This window comes from Vombatus ursinus, unplaced genomic scaffold, assembly GCF_900497805.2.
Source record: "Vombatus ursinus unplaced genomic scaffold, bare-nosed wombat genome assembly UNPS02000580.1, whole genome shotgun sequence".
In the NCBI taxonomy this organism is placed as follows: Eukaryota; Metazoa; Chordata; class Mammalia; order Diprotodontia; family Vombatidae; genus Vombatus; species Vombatus ursinus.
This window is the reverse complement of record NW_020940358.1, coordinates 22,805,452-22,824,526: the sequence shown is the minus strand read 5'-3', so window position 1 is coordinate 22,824,526 and position 19,075 is coordinate 22,805,452. Positions and strand designations below refer to the sequence as shown.

The 19,075-nt window shown below is 39.3% G+C and overlaps 1 pseudogene; it reads right to left on the bottom strand.

Moving 5' to 3' along the window:
• Window positions 1-3,018: 3,018 nt before the first annotated feature.
• LOC114032913 lies at window positions 3,019-16,586 on the bottom strand (annotated as a pseudogene).
• Between the last annotated feature and the right edge of the window lie 2,489 nt (window positions 16,587-19,075).

Here is a 19,075-nt window from a genome sequence, read left to right as displayed (position 1 = left end):
TTAATCCTGTTTGCCTCAGTTCCTCATTTATAAAATGAATTGGAGAAGGAAATGGCATTCCAATTCCAATATCTCTGTCAAGAAAACCCCAAATGGGCTACAATTAAAATATGACTGAAAAGAAGTGTAGACTAGATGAACTTTCAAATCTTTTCTAGTTAGTCTAAAACTTATGATCCCAATAATACGTGAAGTTAAAAAAAAACCAAATTCTTATCCAAGACAACTCCAACAATCCAATCCAATCCAATAAGTATTTCATAAGTGCCTACTAGGTATGAGGCATTGTGCTGGACTCTGCAGATACAGACACAGTGAGATACAGTTGTTGCCTTCACAGAGCTTATATTCTACTTGGAGAATAGAACATGTAAACAGATAAGTATATACTCTAATAAGGAGGAAGTGAGCATCAGGAAAGGCATATGAGGTGAGTCGTCAAGAAAGCTAGGCATTCTAAGAGGCAGAGAAGTGGAAGGAGGAGTGCATTCTAGAAGTGGAGGACAGTGTGCACAAAAAGCTATATATAATCCACTGCAAATTCAATTGCAACACATCTCTCTGGCCAGAAGCCTTGCATTTTTTCCCCACCTCCAGGCTCTTCTGGCACCCACATTCTTACAGGTACAGGATGCCAAGGTGGATGGCATACACCAATAGCAGCTGGGACTTCAGAAGAGGTAGGGCCAATAGGAGTTAGAAAGTGGCTGGTAAAGGGAGACGTGACCCATGCCAAGAATGCCGAGAAAGGAGCCCAGGAGGGAAGCCAAGTGGTGAACCTTTGAATGGACTAGATTAGCTCTTGACAATGGTTCAAATATCCCTGTTGTCCTTTCCCACAACTGCGTGGATACCAGGGGGACGCTGGGTTTTTTGACAGTATGTTTATTTCTCCAAGCACTTTACAATTGTTAATCTCTAGTTCCCAAAAGCTATCCATATAAGGTTCATAAGCATTTTTAGCAAAGACACCTGGGTTGTGATTCTGCTGCTTGCTATCTGTGTGACCTTATAGGTGGGGAGAATGAAGGTCATTCCCTATCAGTGAATCTCAGTAGCCTGGAAGGAAAAAAAAATATTGTAATGATGCGAAACAAGAACAAAAATAAAACATTGCACTGTTAATTCCCCTTGGCTGGGAATTAAGAGACCTAGATTTAGTCCTAGCTCCCGTAGCTCTACCAATAGCTAGATATGCAGCATTAGGTGATTCACTACCCCTTTCTGAACCTCAGTTTCCTCATCTGTGATAATGAGGAGGTTGTACTAGAAGATGGTGCCTAGGATCCCTTCCAGCTCCAAAACCCTAGATAAAATGTAAACTCCTCCAAGGCAGAACTATTTCATTTTGGTCTTTGTATTTGCAGTGCCTAGCATAGGTGCTTAATAAATGCTTGTTGATTGATTGATTGACCCAAAGTCTCCACTACTGGGCATATATATTCCAAGAAGGTAAAAGACAGAAAACATACAGATTAAAATATTCATTGCAGTACACTTTGTGGCTGTAAAAAAAAAAAATGGAAATAAAGTAAGTGCTTGCCCATTGATTGGGAAATAGCTAAATAAAATTATATACAAACATAATAGAATATTATTTCACCATAAGAAATGATTATGATAATTCAGAGAAAGGAAGCATATGAAATAATGCAGATTAAAGTAAGCAGCACCAGGAGAATAATATGCATAATAATTAAATATATTTAATAATTTAATTTATGATTTAATAATAATTAAAATAATGTACCAAAAAAGAACAATATAATGTAGTCAAATGTTGCGTCATCATAATGGCAATTTGGGCACAGTATGGCTGCAGAATGTTGTATATACTGTCAAACAAAGTGCCTGCATTACTTCGTTTTGCTTAACTGTTTTTCTTAGTTACAAGGGAGGGATCATTTGGCGGTAGGGGTAGAGTATATGTGGACATAACTATGAAGTAAAAACAAAAGGTATCACTAAAACTTTTTAAAAATGAAATGAAGGGGTTGAACTAGATAATCTACAAAGTCTTCATTTTGTACTGTGAAGAACAACAGTTTTGTGATAATCTTCCTAAAATACACTTCTGATCATGTAGTATAGTTCTGACCACATTACTACCTTGCTCAGTAAATTTCAATGGCTCCCTATTTCCTCTAGGATTCAGTTCAAATTCCTTTGTTTTTAACCATTTAAAACTCTTCACAACCTGGCTCCAAACTTACTTTTTTTTTTTCTTCAAAAGAAATTTTGTGTCTTTATTGGAATGGTGTTAGGCTTTAAATACACCAATTTTGATATTCAGATTTGTTTTTTTTTTTTAATCAGAAATTACACTACATAACTGCAATACTGGTCCAACAATCTTGTCTTTACTTTTCTTTTAAAGCAAAAAACAGTATGAGAGTATTCAGAAAGCACTACCAGGCATCAGTTAATCCAAGATACTAGCTTTAGTTCGAAAAAGCACTTGCAAAGACAACCAGATTTTTTTTTTGGATGGTTGAAAATTTTAATAACTAGAATAACATGAGTGTGTAAGCAAATGTCATGAGGCTTTTTTAAAAATTTGCCTTAGAGTTGGTCTTTTTTCCTCAAATCCGACAGTTTTTCTTTGATATTTTTTCCTCAAAGTATAAAAAAATATAAAATCTAAACAAGCTCTTGCATTGCATACTTGGAAGTGTACAATTCAAGCATTATAGAGCTGTCTACATACCGTTAAATTCCATCGAATCTTGGATAACCCATTAATATACAAAATATCCAGTCACAGAAAGAACTAAAATTCACTTCTTTTTGTTACACATAGATTCAAATATTATCTAAAGAAAAACACTTTTAATCATTTTGGTTTTCTTCTACATTCATATGTTGATACATTTATTAAAATATTCCTGTTGAATTATGTTTGGTCTTTTTCTTGTGAAGTGAGTTTACTATCTTAATATCAGCCATCCAGACAAAACAGGTAATCAAAAAGATGAGCTCTTCCCCACTTCTTCAACTGTTATAACTATGAAGTCAATTTTAAGACATGACCCAAAATACTGGGTTGTGGCGGCAAATACTAGGTCCAAATTCTTCATAATCCTTTTTGGTGTGGCATACTTGTTAGAGCTCATGTGTGGAAGCCAGCGTTGATCCCCCAAACCATTATGCATATCACTGCATGTGGTGTGTAATGACTTGCACATCAACAGGCTTGGGCTTCAGTCTACCACCACTTAATTCTTCTCACTTCTCACTTAGTTTCAGCCTTGCATCAACAATTCTTTTCAAATCCCGTTGTAGTCGACATCCAAAATCCCCGAACATGGTTGAACCCCCAGAAAGGACAATACTCTTGTAGAGAGGATGTCTAACATCGATGGGACAATTCTGAATTACCTCATCTACCACTTCTGAGATAGGTTGTGTGAAGTCTGGATTAGCAAACTCTAGGTGAAAAGATTTCTGGACCCAGGAACCATTTGTAACCAACATCAATAGAAAATTCTTTCTTTGAGATTGCATTGATTCCAGTATACTGTTTAATCCACTTTGACCCATCTGTATTATACTTGTTAAATTCTTTGACTAAATCTAGACAGACATAACTATAATGTTCTCATACAATATACTTCCGACAGTTTCATGGACAATTTATTACAATCCAAACTTACTTTTCTAACCTTATTAGACATTACTCCCTTTCACATGCCCAATAGATCAGGCAAACTGAACTTTTTACTATTCCTCACACATAACACTCCATCTCCCAACTCTATTTCCTTACAAAAACTGTCACCCATGTTTAGAATGCATTCTCTCCTCATCTGCTTAGCTAAAGTGTCATCTTCCATATGGAGCCTTTCCAGATACTCCCTCACTACTAGTACTTTTCTCCCCAAATTACCTTGTATTTATTGTGTTGATGTACCCCCTCTGGGCCCACTTGCATAACTCACATTTATACTGGAGGTTTGGGGTCTTCTGAAGGTGGCTATCTATTCCCTTTCAAGTTTCTAGGGGTAACCCTGAGGAGCTAAATTTCTAGTACTATCACTCATGAATTCCTTTTAATGAATTTCTTATCAACAATTAGCCAGTAGACTTAAGTAGCTTTAGCAAAGAAATTTATTAAAGTGGTAGAAAAAACACAGTTGGGACAAAAGATTCCTCCCCAAACCTGTGGCATGGGTCTCTTACAAGTACACACAGGTCCATGAGGAGAATGGTAACAAATTTAGAGTACAATGGTAGTGAGATATTTGTAGGGGCCATGTGACAAAGGAGTCAGTAACTCAATTCCTGGTGCTCTGTGATTTAGAAGTCCTTTCTTGAATCCCTATGTAGCATTATTTATGATGCAAAGTTGAAGCTGCCTCTTTTTTTTTCAGAGAACTTTTCCCACTCTGCTCCCAGAGGAATATGTGATGTCTTCCTGGTCCAATCTCCCTGACCCTAGCTGGATACACTGTCTGCTACTGATTCATTCTCTCCTATAATATGGTCAATGGTAGAGGAAGAAACTTGTGTTCTCCCTCAAAAAATTATTCCCTTGTGGGAGCCTGTACCCAACTCTAAAATTCTCAGCTCTTAAATCTGGAGTCCACCAGCACGGGATTTGCCCACTACTTCAGGGCCTGCTATTTTTATATGTAGACCCAGAGGGATGTCTGATTCCTTCAGCAAGTCACAAGACTTTTCTTGTGGGGTATAATTTGTCTTCATCCAATGGACAAAAACCTTACATTCCTTTCAAATGAATTAATGACTTATTTATACATTAAGGTAAAGTTGTTAAAGATTTCTTAGCACCTAGTTTGTACTATTATTAATTGATTTGAGATGTCTGAGCCTTTTGTGATTATATTTTTGAGGTGGTAAATCCTCTACCCCTATATATATCTATATATATAGATATATATAGATATATATAGATATATACATACACACATATATGTATGAATGTTTTATTTTACTTTTTTCAATTAGCAACAATTTATTTTCTTTTATGCCTACTTCCCCCAAATTTAAACATAAAACTTGTAATACATAAATAAATATATAAATATAGATATCATTGACAAATTCCCACATTGGCCATGTTCAAAAATTCTTACATATGTATTTTGTATATGCTTATTTATGTAACATGTTTTCTCCTCCTATTACAATGTAAGCTCCTTGAGGGCAGGAATCATCACACTGCTTCTCTTCATTTGTTCTCTAGCCCAGTCAAACTGGACTATTTTCTTTTTAAAAAATTTTTTTTATTTATTTTTAATTTTCAACATTCACTTCTGTAACTTCTGAGTTCTAAATTTTCTCTTCCTCCTTCCCCTCCCCTCTCCTCAAGATGGCATGCAATCTGATATAGGCTATACATATACATTTACATTAAATATATTTTCACATTAGTCATGTTGTAAAGAAGAATTAGGACCAATAGGAGAAACTACAAGAAAGAAGAAATAAAAAAAGAGAGAGAGAGTGCAAATAGTATGCTTTGATCTGCATTCAGACTCCTTAGTTCTTTCTCTGTATGTGGACAGATTTTCCATCACGAGTCTTTGGGATTTGTCTTACATCATTGCATTGCTCAGAAAAGCTAAGTCTGTCAAAGTCAGTCATCACACAATGTGGCTATTATTGTGTATGATGTTCTCCTGATTCTTCTCACTTCACTCAGCATCAGTTCATGTAAGTCTTTTCAGGTTTTTCTGAGGTCCATCTACTCATCAAACTGAACTATTTTCTATCCCTCATTTTCACTCCATCCTTTCTCATCTCCATGTCTTTCCTCATGGCATCTACCATGCTTGGAATAGACTTTCCCCACTCTCTAAGTTAAAGTGAATTCCTTCGCTCAAGGCCCAACTCAGGTGCCACCAATGAAGTCTTCCCTGACCAACACCATCTCTATTCATATCCTACATCCAAAGCCTTCAAGAAAAATATGAATTGTTCTCAGGTCATGGAAGAGCTCAAAAAGGATTTTGAAAATCAAGTAAGAGAGGTAGAGGAAAAATTGGGAAGAGAAATGAGAGTGATGCAAGAAAATCATGAAAAAAGAGTCACCATGTTGGTAAAGGAGACACAGAAAAACACTGAAGAAAATAATACCTTAAAAACAGAATGGGGCAAATGGTAAAAGAGGAACAAAAAGACAATAAGGAGAAGAATGCCTTAAAAAGCAGAATTGGCCAAATGGGAAAGGAGGTGCAAAAGCTCACTGGAGAAAATAATTCCTTAAAAATTAGAATTGAGCAAATAGAAGCTAATGACTTTATGAGAAATCAAGAAACAATAAAACAAAATCAAAAGAATGAAAAAATAGAAGACAATGTGAAATATCTCATTGGACTGACCTGGAAAATAGGTCCCCTCCAAATGCTGGAGGGGATGTGGGAAAAAATGAGACTTATACTGTTGGTGGAGTTGTGAACTGATTCAGCCATTCTGCAGAGCAATTTGAAATTATGCCCAAAGGGTTATAAAACCATGCATACCCTATGACCTAGCAATACCACTACTAGGTCTATACCCCAAAAGAGATAAAAAGAAAAGGACCTATATGTATAAAAATATTTATAGCAGATCTTTTCTGATGGCAAAGATTTGGAAATTGAGGAAATGCCCATCAATTAAAGACTGGTTGAACAAACTGCGGTATGTGATTATGATGTTATACCATCATGCTATGAGAAATGATGAGCAGGATGCTCTCAGAAAAACCCGGAAAGACTTATATGAGCTGATGCAAAGTGAAATATACTATGTACAAAGTAACAGCAATATTGTAAGATGATCAGCTGTGAATGACTTAATTATTCTCAGCAGTACAATGATCCAAGACAACTCTGAAGGACTTATTTTTTATATTTTTAAATTTACTTACTTATTTTTGGGGAGGTGATCAGGGTTAAGTGACTTGCCCAGGGTCACACAGCTAGTAAATGTTAAGTGTCTGAAGCTGGATTTGAACTCAGGTCCTCCTGACTCCAAGACCAGAGCTCTATTCACTGCGCCACCTAGCTGCCCCTGAAAGGCTTATGATGAAAAATGTTGTCTATCCCCAGGGAAAAAACTGATGGTGTCTGAATACAGATTGAAGCATACTTTTTTTACTTTATTTTTCTTGAGGTTTTTTTTTTGTCTATGTTTTCTTTCACAACATGACAAATATGGAAATGTTTTGCTTGACTACACATGCATGACCTCTATAAAATTGCTTGCCCTATCAATGCGGGGGTAGGGTGAGGTCAGAGGGGAAGAAGGGAGAGAATTTGGAACTCAAAGTTTTAAAAATGAATGTTAAAAATTGTTTTTACATGTAACTGAGGAAAAATAAAATACTAAGTAAATTCAAAAAAAGTAAGGAAGAAAGAGAGAGAGAGAGAAGGAAAGAAAGAAAAAAAGAAAGAAAGAAAAAAGAAAGGAAGGAAGGAACGAAGGAAGGAAGGAAGGAAGAAAGCAGGGACGAATTAAATGTCTTTATATCCACACTGCCAAGTACAGTACCTTTGTATTGTAGTCATGTACTTAATGTTTGTTGGATTGAAATGAACTGAATAGAATTTAGGTCAGAAGATTTGAGTTCAAGTCCCAATTCTAACCACTTCCTTGCTTCTTGGGCAAAAAACTTCTTTTCTTTGGGTCTCTGAGAAGCGTATACAAAATAAGGGCCTTGGACTAGATGAAGACTAACACTGTCCCTGAAAGGACTATGTTCCAGCCCACCTGGAGAGAGGGACAAAAGACAAAAAGGGCTTCTGCCCAGCAAGATTTCAATATCATAATGTAATTTTCCATCAATTATATTTGCCTAAAATATGATATTTATTTGTTTTATTTTTTTCTTTTTGGTGAGGCAACTGCACCACTTAACTGCCCCTAAAATAAGCTACTTAAAAGATGAACTGCAGGGCCTTCTGTGACATCCTTTCTTTCTGCATATCTGGACAGTCCTTGCTGTCTATTTTTATTCATTAAATTAACCAAAGTGGGGACTTTTTGATTATTGGTCTAATTCTTCACAAACTATTTCAAATAGGACTGAGATCTCCTAGGAACAGTTAAGACTAATGAAAACACTTAATAGAAATAATACCTTCATGGGTTAAAAGAAGTAATGAATTTGGCCCCTTGAATTACTAAGGAATTCCAAATATATCCTTGATAGAGGTCACTCTGTGTCCTCCTCATCCCTCGTGGAATGAGAAAAATGACTCCTGCTCAGTCAGACTGCAGAAAGCGTTCTAAATGGTTGACCAGATGGCAGTAGCTGCCAAAATGATGTCATTGATTTTTACTCTCAGTGGCCGCTAAATCAAAAGTCTTATGTATGAGGAGTCCTCTTTAAACCAGTAATATGAGAAATAGAAATATTTCATGTTTTTTTCTATGTATATTTGACTTTCTGAAATTGGATCCTATACACTAAAATTTATTCTCAGTTTCATAGCAGAGAAAACCAAAGATCATTAAGTCAGAGACAGAAAATATTTTTAAAGTGTTTAGAATCAGAAAATCTCACACCTGGGAAGGAACCTTACATATATGTAATTCAACCTTACATATAATCTAGCTTTCTCCCAAAGCTGGAGTCCATCAAAAGCACCCCATAGTGGTGGTCATCCATCTACATTTTACTTGGACACATCCAGTAACCAGAAAGTTCACTACCTTATGTGGTGACCTATTTAATTTTCATTCAGTTCTCATTAAAAAAAAAATTTTCCTTATCCAAAAGCAGAATTTGCCTCACTATGAGTTCCACATATTGGTTTTAGGTCTATTTTCAGGGGCCACACAAAATAGTTTTCATCCTCTTCCACAAGAAAACCTCAGATCAGGGGTGGGGAACCAGTGGCCTAGAGGCCACATGTGGCCCTCTAGGTCCTCAAGTGTGGCCCTTGGACTAAATCCAAACTTCTCGGAACAAATCCCCCCTTAATAAAAGGATTGCCCTCTTGGGCATCTGATCCATTCTGTCATCATTGCTCTTTTTAAAAAATTAATTTTATATTTTATTCTGAAACTAAACAAAAGAGAGCATTTCCACATACACAGTACACACAAAAAAAAATTACATGAAACTGTGAATCTCCTTTTCATGACCATTTGTTTTTTAAAGTGTAACAGTGATTACTCCAGCCTGGTTACATTTTTTTTTTCCAGTTTGTTTTTTTTTTTTTTCCTTTTTAGGCAATTGGGGTTAAGCGACTTGCCCAGGGTCACACAGCTAGTAAGTGTCAAGTGTTTGGTCTCAGGCTGGATTTGAACTCAGGTCCTCCTGAATCCAGGGCTGGTGCTCTATCCACTCCACCACCTAGCTTCCCCGAATAGTATCTTATCTTTTTTGCGCTTTTTTTACTGAGGCAATTGGGGTGGAGTGACTTGCCCAGGGTCACAGAGCTAGTGTCAAGTGTCTGAGGCCAGATTTGAACTTAGGTCCTCCTGACTCCGAGGCCAGAGCTAAATCCACTGCACCACCTAGCTGCCTGCCTGGTTACATTGAAGCACTTAACAATCAGAGGTTCAGCAGGTAGGTACAGCAAGAACAAGTATTACAGATATTCACTCCAACACCTGGGGGAGGCATAATCCCACTTTAGACCAAGTCTCTAAGGAGGGGAGGGGGATTAAGGGAACAGCCTAACTCAGCTCCCGCATAGCACAACCCTACTGAGTTCCAAGCCCAAAGCCTTCGTGGGCTTACCTTATGGTATTCTGGCTTCTTAGGGCTTCCCTGCTGGGCTGGCAACAATGCCCAGCCTGGAATGTTAGCTCCAAGGTTGCCCTGGCTTGAGCTTCAAAGTCTAGAGGCTACACTGGCTGCACCTAGAACTGAAAAGGACAAACAAAAGAGACCAAAAACCCAAGCCTGATTCTTAGACCATAGGGCCTTTATAAAAGGTGAAAGGTGGGGGAAGCAGGGAGAGGCAGTCATTCCCATCACAGCTTAGTTCACTGCCCTCAATGTGTTAATCAACAAGACATCTACCCCCTGGGCACCGCTGGAAAGAGAAAGACTGTCTCAGGCTGGTAATTTTAAAGACGAAGTCTGTTCTGGCCACACAGCCAATGTAAAGAAGCTGCCCCCACCCACGTGGCAGAGGAATGCAGGATGTCTTCTCCCAGAAGCAGGTTCATGCTATCTTCTACAAAGGGCCTGCTATCTCAGGTGATCTGGGCATTTACAAAGTCATGTTACAAAAGAAAAGCATATAACACATTTCACACATTAATTTCAAATCTGTCCTGCTAGTTTGTGCTTCTTTCTGTATTTCCTTCTGTGCTGCGCTTTTTAAAAAAATGTTTAAATGACTCTTTTTTCTTGAGATCCCTTTTGCTAATGTCTCTCCCTATCTAGACTCCCTAATTAAAAACCTAGAGAGAAAAACAAAACAAAACAAAACCTTGTAACAAATAAACATAGTCAAGCAAAATCAATCTACATAGCAGTCAACGGTCAAAAACGATGTCTCTTGGTGTATGATGAGTCCATCACCTCTCTGGTAAAGAGGTGGGTATAACCTGCCTCATCATAGAGATATGTTTTATCATTTCATCGATAAGAGTGCTTAAGTCTTTCAAAGTTGATTTCCTTTACGTTGTTCTTGTCCTGTATACAATGTTTTCCTGGTTCTACTCATTTCACTCTGCAGTTAATTCTACCCATGATTCTCTGAAATCCTCTCTTTCATCATTTTCTATGACATAATAATATTCTGTTACATTCAAATGTTGCCATTTGTTTAGTTGCTCCTCAATTGATGAACCCCCCTCCCCTCCCTGATTCTTTCGTTGTTGTTAGTTGTGTTCCACGCTTCATGACCTCTTTTGGAGTTTTCTTGGCAAAGATACTGCAGTCATTTGCCATTTCCTTCCCCAGCTCATTTTATAGATGAGGAAACTGAGGCAAACCAGGCTAAGTGACTTGCCCAGGGTCACACAGCTAGTAAGTGTCTAAGGCCAGATTTGAACTCAGGAACATGAGCCTTTCTGACTCCAGGCCTGGCGCTCTATCCACTGCACCACCTAACTTCCCCCTGACTCTAGTTCTTTGATTTTGGATCACCCTGGGTTTTCTCAGGGGAACCTTCTGCTCTTGTCTCCTCTGGACACAGGCTATACTTGTTTCTGGCCTATCTCTGGTCTTGTTGGGAGGCTGCAGAATTATTTGCCTAGGGGAAGCTAGGTGGCGCAGTAGATAGAGCACCAGCCCTGGATTCAGGAGGACCTGAGTTCAAATTTGGCCTCAGACCAAACACTTGACACTTACCAGCTGTGTGACCCGGGGCAAGTCACTTAACCCCAATTGCCTAAAAAGAAAAAAAAAACTGGAAAAAAAAGAATTATTTGCCTGTGCTGCCATTGGCTTGGCTGGTGGCCCCCGTTCCTATTTCTTAAGGGCTTCTGACCGACATTTTTGAGTAGTTCCACTGGAACTCCAGTTACATCTGGGACATAAGTAATTACTTACCGTATCTTCTCATTAGATTTCTTTATCATTATTTGTTCTGGTGTGAACTTCTGCTTGAATAGCAGCTGTGTGGGGGCTGAACATTCTTTCTTTGTTCAGGTAGAGCCATCTTGGCTGGAACTTCTCAAAACATTTCTTCAAACACGATGCCTAGAGCTGAACTCAATACCCCAGATGGGTTCTGGCCAGATTAGAAGACAATATGACTACTTCCTCCCTCCTTCTAGATACCAGATGACTATTACCTCATATTGAGATCACATTAGTTTTTTTGCTCGCCTTGTCATGCTGACTCATTTTTAACGCATAATAAACTCAACCTCCAAGTTTCTTTCACATAAACCATTGTTTCACCACATCCCCCTGTTCTGTCATCCAATGTCTTAATCACTCACCCCTCCCAGCTATGCATCATCACCAAAACTGTTACACATTCCATCAAGGGCTTCATCTAAATTATGTTTGTTCTTTGCCTACTATGTGCATACTAGCATTACAGATGGCGCCAAATAGGTTTTGCATTTGCAGTCAAATAAGAAAGAGACACAGAATGCTTAAAAAAAAAAAGGAGAGAACAGAGGCAGATAAATGATGATCTGATGTAGTTTCTGGACAAATTCAATTTGTGCTGCTCCCAGTTGGACACTGAACTATGTTCTAAATAGCCTGACTCAGTGATAATTCTTTGGGCAGGATTTTACAGCCTCATTTAGAAATGGAGAAAGTGAGCTGACTGATGAACATATGATTGGTTTTACTGGACTGGCTTCAATGCCCCCTCCTCCATGAAACCTTCACTGATTCTCAACTGGAAGCATCCTCTCCCACTTCTGTTCTCCTAGGACTTTATATTCCTCTTATGAACTCATCACATTCTAATTTACATCGTATTTATCGGCATACTAGTCTTAGCCACCACCTGGCCCACAGGAGCTATCTCTAGTTGTCCTGATATATATCTGGCCACTGGACCCAGATGATTCCAGAGGAGAAAGTTAAGGCTGGCGACTTTGGATAGCTCTCCCTCACTTAAATCCATTTCACTTACAATTCATGGCATCACCTTCCTGATGTCATGGTCCTCTTCAAGAATGAAGGACAAACAGCAACCTGGGGTGGGAATGGAAGCCCATTCTTTCAATAGGATCAAAACATCATAGAAGTACAGCTTGAGGGGACCTGAAAAAACATCTTGTCCACCCCACATTGGACAGTTCCATACACATGAGGAAATGGGCTCTGCTTTTTATTACTTATGTGACCTTGGGCAAATCACTTCCCCTCTTTACATGTTGCCTTTCCATATTAGAATGTAAGTTCCTTGAGGGCAGGCACTGTTTTATTTGCTTTTATTTGTATCCCCAGCTCTTAACATGTTACCTGTCACATAGTAAGTGCTCAACAAATGCTTTATCTATCTATCCACCTATCTTTTTAGCATCTTTCTTCTATTCACCTATCTGTTTATCCAACTATTGTTTTTTTGTTTTTTTGTTGCTAGGCAATCAGGGTTAAGTGACTTGCCCAGAGTCATGCAGATAGTAGGTGTCATGTGTTGTGTGTCTGACATCAGATTTGAACTCAGGTCCTCCTGGCAGGACAGAGCTCTATCCACTGTACCACCGAGTTGCCCCTGTTCATCCAACTATTCATCCAACTATTCATCTATCTATCTATCCTTCTACTCCTAATATTTTTCATGTTACATGGAGTCATTGATTTCTGTTTGATCTATTCCAATTTTCAGGGAGCCCATTATTTGGGTGAGATTCACCACTTTCTGTTATGAACAATTTAATCTTCCAGTTCTTTCTTCCAGGGCTTTAATATAATTGTTTATCTCATTAAAATTTTCTCTTAGGCATTCAGTTGTGGAAAATCAAATTTTTTTTCTGTTGAGCCTCTGCTTATAATTGTTATGGAATTACTCTTTTCTTCTAGGTTTGGTTTTTTAAAATTTCACTATATTTATTATAATTTATTAAACAATATGTATCTTCTTGTGTTTTCTCATTTCTCCAGCCTTAGTTCCTGAATTGAGGATTTGTACCAGGGTCAAGCTCTGACTCCTGCTATCTTTTTTTTTTGTGGTTAGCTTTACTAGATTTCAACCCAGGTTACCTAGGCAAGTGTCCTGACCTCTACCTCCTGGGTTAGAGCACATCGGACTTTGAGGGTCAGAGTACTGGACCTTCACTACTACTGTCTCAGAACTCTAGTCTGACAGCTGCCACACCTGGGTTGGTAGTGATCGACACTCTCCTTTGCTTCCAAGGTCCACTCTGTGGGTTTCTGATCATTCTGGGGCTTTCTCATAGAAACCCTCCACTCCCATTCCTTTACAGATACAAAGACTTTCTTCATTCATTCTTCTTTCCTTCTCTTCTCTTTTTCTTTCTTTCCTTCTTTCTTTGTTTCTTTGTTTGTTTGTTTCTTTCCTTTCTTTCTTTCTTTCTCCTCTTCTTTTCTTTTTGCCTTTCCTTAAACCACACTGCTTCCACTATCCAGCATCATACCAAGTACTTTATGTCTTTAATACCTGCCTTTGAAGATCTCAAAGCACTTTTTTTCATTAAAAAACCTGAATGATTATAAACATTTAATTATTAAGAGTGGGAAAGGCTATCTTGTTTGGGCCCCAATTAGCTCAGAGTGAATGTAATTAGCAAGGTTTCTGTTTTGGCCAGAAATCCTGAGGGTCCTTGCCTCCCAGATTGATTTTTTTTTTTAAACTAGAAAAAGAGGCCATTGTCTACCTCATTTCTTACCTAGCCTTAATCACTGATTGGGCATTGCCTTAGTCAAATTGAGACCTGGGAGAGATGTTAGCTTAAAAGGCCAAGGTCTCTGGGGCAGCTAGGTGGCACAGTGGAGTCAGAAGGACCAGAGTTCAAATCCGGCCTCAGACACTTGGCACTTACTAGCTGTGTGACCATGGGCAAGTCAAATTCACTTAACCCTGATTGCCTCACCAAAAAGCAAAAAAAAAAAAAGTTCAAGGTCTTCCACTGCATCCAGGGCCACCTCCAGTCCTCCTGGAGGCAAGTCTCCATCTTGCCACTGGACTCACCTGGCTCCAGAAGAAAAAGTGAGGCTGGTGACTTTGCACAGCCGCCCTCCCTCACTTAAATCCAATTCACTTGCAAGACATTCATCACCTCCCTGATGTCATGGTCCTCTTCAAGAATGAAGGACAAACAACAACAACAACCTGGCCCACACACTTCATTTTTTGCCATTATTTATAGACCTGAAAGGATTTTTAGAGCTCATCTAGTTCAACTCTCATTTCATTTTACAGAGAAGTGACTTATTTAAGGTTGTTGGACAATTGTTAAAATGCAACTCCTTCTAATTATTAGTTAATGGAAACTTTATAAGACTCTGAGGATCCTAACCCCAATTTCCACTTGCATTGGAAAGTTGGGATCCCAGAGGACAGTTACATTTGCTCCCCAGAGTTCAAGGGTTACCCCCAGGGGTTAGGGTGATTCTTGTAATGCTCTTAGATCTGGTTCCCATTCTGATATGTTCTCTTCAATATAAAAGGTCCAGTGACAATATTTCCTTACTATCATCAATACCACTGATTAGGGTTCCACTATCAATTTAACCAGTTCATATCTCATCTATATGATAGATAATTGATCAGTTTGTTTTGTTTTGTTTTTTACAAAGGGATATTTACGGAGAAGATACAGAAAGACTGGAAGTACAAACACATCCCCTGGAAATGGGAGCCCACCATCCCCTCTTCCACTGTGATCTCTGGAAGAGAGGGCTCCAACATAAAGTGACTGTGACACACCTTCCTCCCACCAACAACTTGACCTGTAGGTCCAGCATAGCCAAAGGCTTAGTCACTCCATTGCTTCCAGGACTTGGGCTTTTGACTGCTTGGTTGATTCACCGCCAGACCGGAACAAGCAAGTTGCTCCTCAGGGCTGAAGCAGCTATGGCTGTTGGTAAATTCTGCTGGCTCTAATGACCTTTTGAAACTCACAAGGTTGTTCTGTTGCCAATCAACCTTCACCTTGTTTGCTACCAGGGTAAAGGGAGATTAAGTGAACTGGTTAGGGCCTTTGGATGCACACTCAGTTTCAGCTCAGCTACCAATAGAAAAGTTTTTCTTCACTCAGTAAATGGACTGGAAACAGTCATAGAATACCTGCACCTACTCTGAAGTGGCAAGGTGGCCCTCCATTTCACGGTCATCACATACTTCCAGAAGCAGGCATACCATGTGGGTTACCAATGCTGGCGGTGGTGAAACAAGCATTTTTAAAGTATCCACTATGTGCCAGGTACTATGCTAAGCATTTTACAAATATTATCTAATTTGATTCTCACAACAACCCTGGGAGATAGGTGCTATTATTATCCCCATTTTATAGTTGAGGAAACTTAGGCAGACAAAAGAAAAGTGATGTGCCCGGGGTCACACAGCTAGTAAATATCTGAGGCAAGATTTGAATTCAGGTCTTCCTAACTCTAGGCCCAGCACTCTATATACTACACTGATCTGCCTCAATAGGCAGAACTAATTACACATACTCCCAGGATTAATTGGCCAGTCCTTTGTTAGAGTAACGTGTTCCACATCTTCTAAAGGCAATTCATAGAGATCTAGGGTCATGGAATTTTGAAGTTAGAAAGTTATTCTAATTCTATTCTAATTCAATTCAACTAAGCACAGGATACCAAAACAAAAATGAAACCCTATCTGTCTTTAAGGAGCTTACAACCTTAGAGGAATACCATGTATATACAGCTAAGTAAATACAAGGTATTTGAAGAGATAGCCAGAGGTATCAGGAAAGACTTCTTGAAGAAGATGGCACCCGATCTGAACCTGGAAGGAAGATAAAGATGCTTGGAGGTGTCTGGTATCTTGCGGATACCAGAAGGAGGCCTGGACTAATGCACGGAGGTGGTCACAGGATGTAGAACTGAAAGATGGGTGGCTAAGGGGAGAGACTGTAAGATGGGAAACCATTTCGGAAGGTGTTACAGCTGTCCAGCTGAGAAAGGCTGAGACTGAAGGGGGGGGGAGGGTGTAGGGGTAGGGAGAAGGGGGCAGGTGCAAGAGCTCTCCTCTCTGGAGGAATCTGCTTGACGGCATCTTGTCTTTTTTTCTTCTTTTGATACAGACTTGTGATTTCATTTGTTTAAGGAACTCCTAGCAAGGAAATTCCCCCTCCCTGATGCATACAATTGTTCTTCAAGACATAGCCTTAAGAGCACTGGCCCTGAAGTCAGGACGACCTGAGTTCAAATCTGACCTCAGACCAAATACTTGACACTTACTAGCTGTGTGACTCTGGGCAAGTCACTTAACCCCAATTGCCTTTAAAAAAAAAAAAAAGACATAGCCTTAGAGACAGCACGTAGTCCAGGGTGACAAGAAGTCGGTTTGCCCCTGGTGTTGGGTCAGGATTTGTCAGAGGCAAGATTTGAACTTCCATCTTTCTGACTCTGAGGTCAGCTTTCCATCCATTCTGTCATGTGGGCATTCCTTCACTACTCCAAAAATTTCATTTGCTCCCTGGTACTGCCATAGTTTGGGTCCTTTCCTGGTTAATGTTTACTCCCTGTGTGTATATCTTTAAGTTGACTCTCTCCTTGGCTGTGATGTGACTGGATGAATGAGTTATCAAGTCAGAGTTGTAGTTGAGTCCACAGAATGGGTGATTGAACATGGGATTTGGGGGGTTTGGGTTTTTTGAGACTGTGTTTCGCAATCTTTGGACAGCTAGGTGGTGTAGTGGATAGAGAGTGCCAGGCCTGGAGTCAGGAGCACTCATCTTTCCGAGTTCATATCTGGCCTCAGACACTTACTAGCTGTGTGGCCCTGGGCAAGTCACTTACCCCTGTTTGCCTCAGTTACCTCATCTGTAAAAAAAATGAGCTAGAGAAGGAAATGGCAAACCATTCCAGTATCTTTGCCAAGAAAACCCCAAATGGGGTCACAAAGAGCTGGACGTGACTGAAACAACTCAATAACTCCTTCTCTGTCTTGTCCTGGCTGGAAAAGCAATGGCCATTAATGGGTTCAATCCTACTGCTGACCAGCACTTAAGTTTTGACCTGTTCTATTTCCAAGCTTGGGCAGATCCGCGGCTTCTTTAGTCAGCCTTGTACCTCGCCCCCCCTTCCCCCCCCCAGTCTCACCATATTGGCACACAAAGCAGACACCCAACATTGGCTTTACCAGCTCAGAACTCCTGAGCTCAAGTGATCCACCAGCCTCAGGCTCTTCAATAGCAGGGATTATAAGCACCTGCCACCATTCCCACCTAGACCCAGGGATTTAAACACAGGGACTTTTTATTCTCCGGCTCTAATGTCTTCTCTTCCTTATTGCTTTTAGCTGAGCCTCATGTCATAATCTCAAAGCCCTTCACCATCCTGGTCACCCTATTTTGGGTGCTGTCTAGCTCACCTACATCTTTCTGAAAATATAACAGCTAGAAATAAACACATCATACAGTCTGACCAGGGTTGAGTATGATGAGATTATGGTCTCTTTCATCCTGGACACTGCTTTTTAAAATGCAATTTAGGGTTGCATTAGCTTTTTTGGCTGGTGTTTCACAATGTTGATTCATTTCCCTTGCAATAGTCTACAAATCAGCCCTGCCCCTCCCCCTCCATATTTTGAGACTAATCATTATCCATCCATACTTCTCCCATCTTGTCTTTGTGAAGTTGATTTTTTGAACCCAATTGTAGGACTTTACTTTTTTTCACTATTACATTTCATTTAATTAGTTCTAGTCCATCATTCTAGTCTGTCAAAATCTTTTTTTTTATTCTTGAGCATCTAACCTACTAGCTATTACAACCAGCTTTCTGTATTCTACAAATTGATAAGCATGCCATTTGTGCATTTTCTAAGTCATGAATAAAAATGTTTAACAGTACAAAGCCAAGCACAGATCCCTGGGGCATTCCATTAGAGACTTTCAAATTGACATGAAATTTGACTCACTAGCCTTTGGGTCTGGCTACTTAGCCAATTCTGAATCCGCCTAACTATACTATTGTCTTGATCACATCTCTCCAACTTTTCCCACAGAAATAGAATGAGAGACTTCATCCAATGCTTTATTAAAATCTAGAGGGGGCAGCTAGGTAGCGCAGTTGATAGAACACCGGCCCTGGAATCAAGAGGACCTGAGTTCAAATCCAGTCTCAGACCAGACACTTGACACTTACTAGCTGTGTGACCCTGGGCAAGTCGCTTAACCCCCAATTACCTCACAAAAAAATAAATAAATAAAATCGAGCTAAACTAGCAGCAGCAAGGTGGCACAGTGGATAGAGCTCCTGCCTTAGAGTCGGTTCAAATCTGACCTCAGACCCTTGACACTTACTAGCTGTGCCACCCTGGGCAAGTCACTTAACCCCAATTGCCTCACCAAAAAAAAGCAAAAAAAAAAAAATAGAGGTAAACTAGATTTATAGCATTGCCCTAATCTTTAATTTAATAATAATTTATTATTCATTTATAATTTAGTATTATTAATTTAATAATAATTTAATGGTCCTATCTAAAAAGGAAATTAGTCTGGCATGTTCTTTTACTGAAGTTATGCTGGGTCTTTGTCA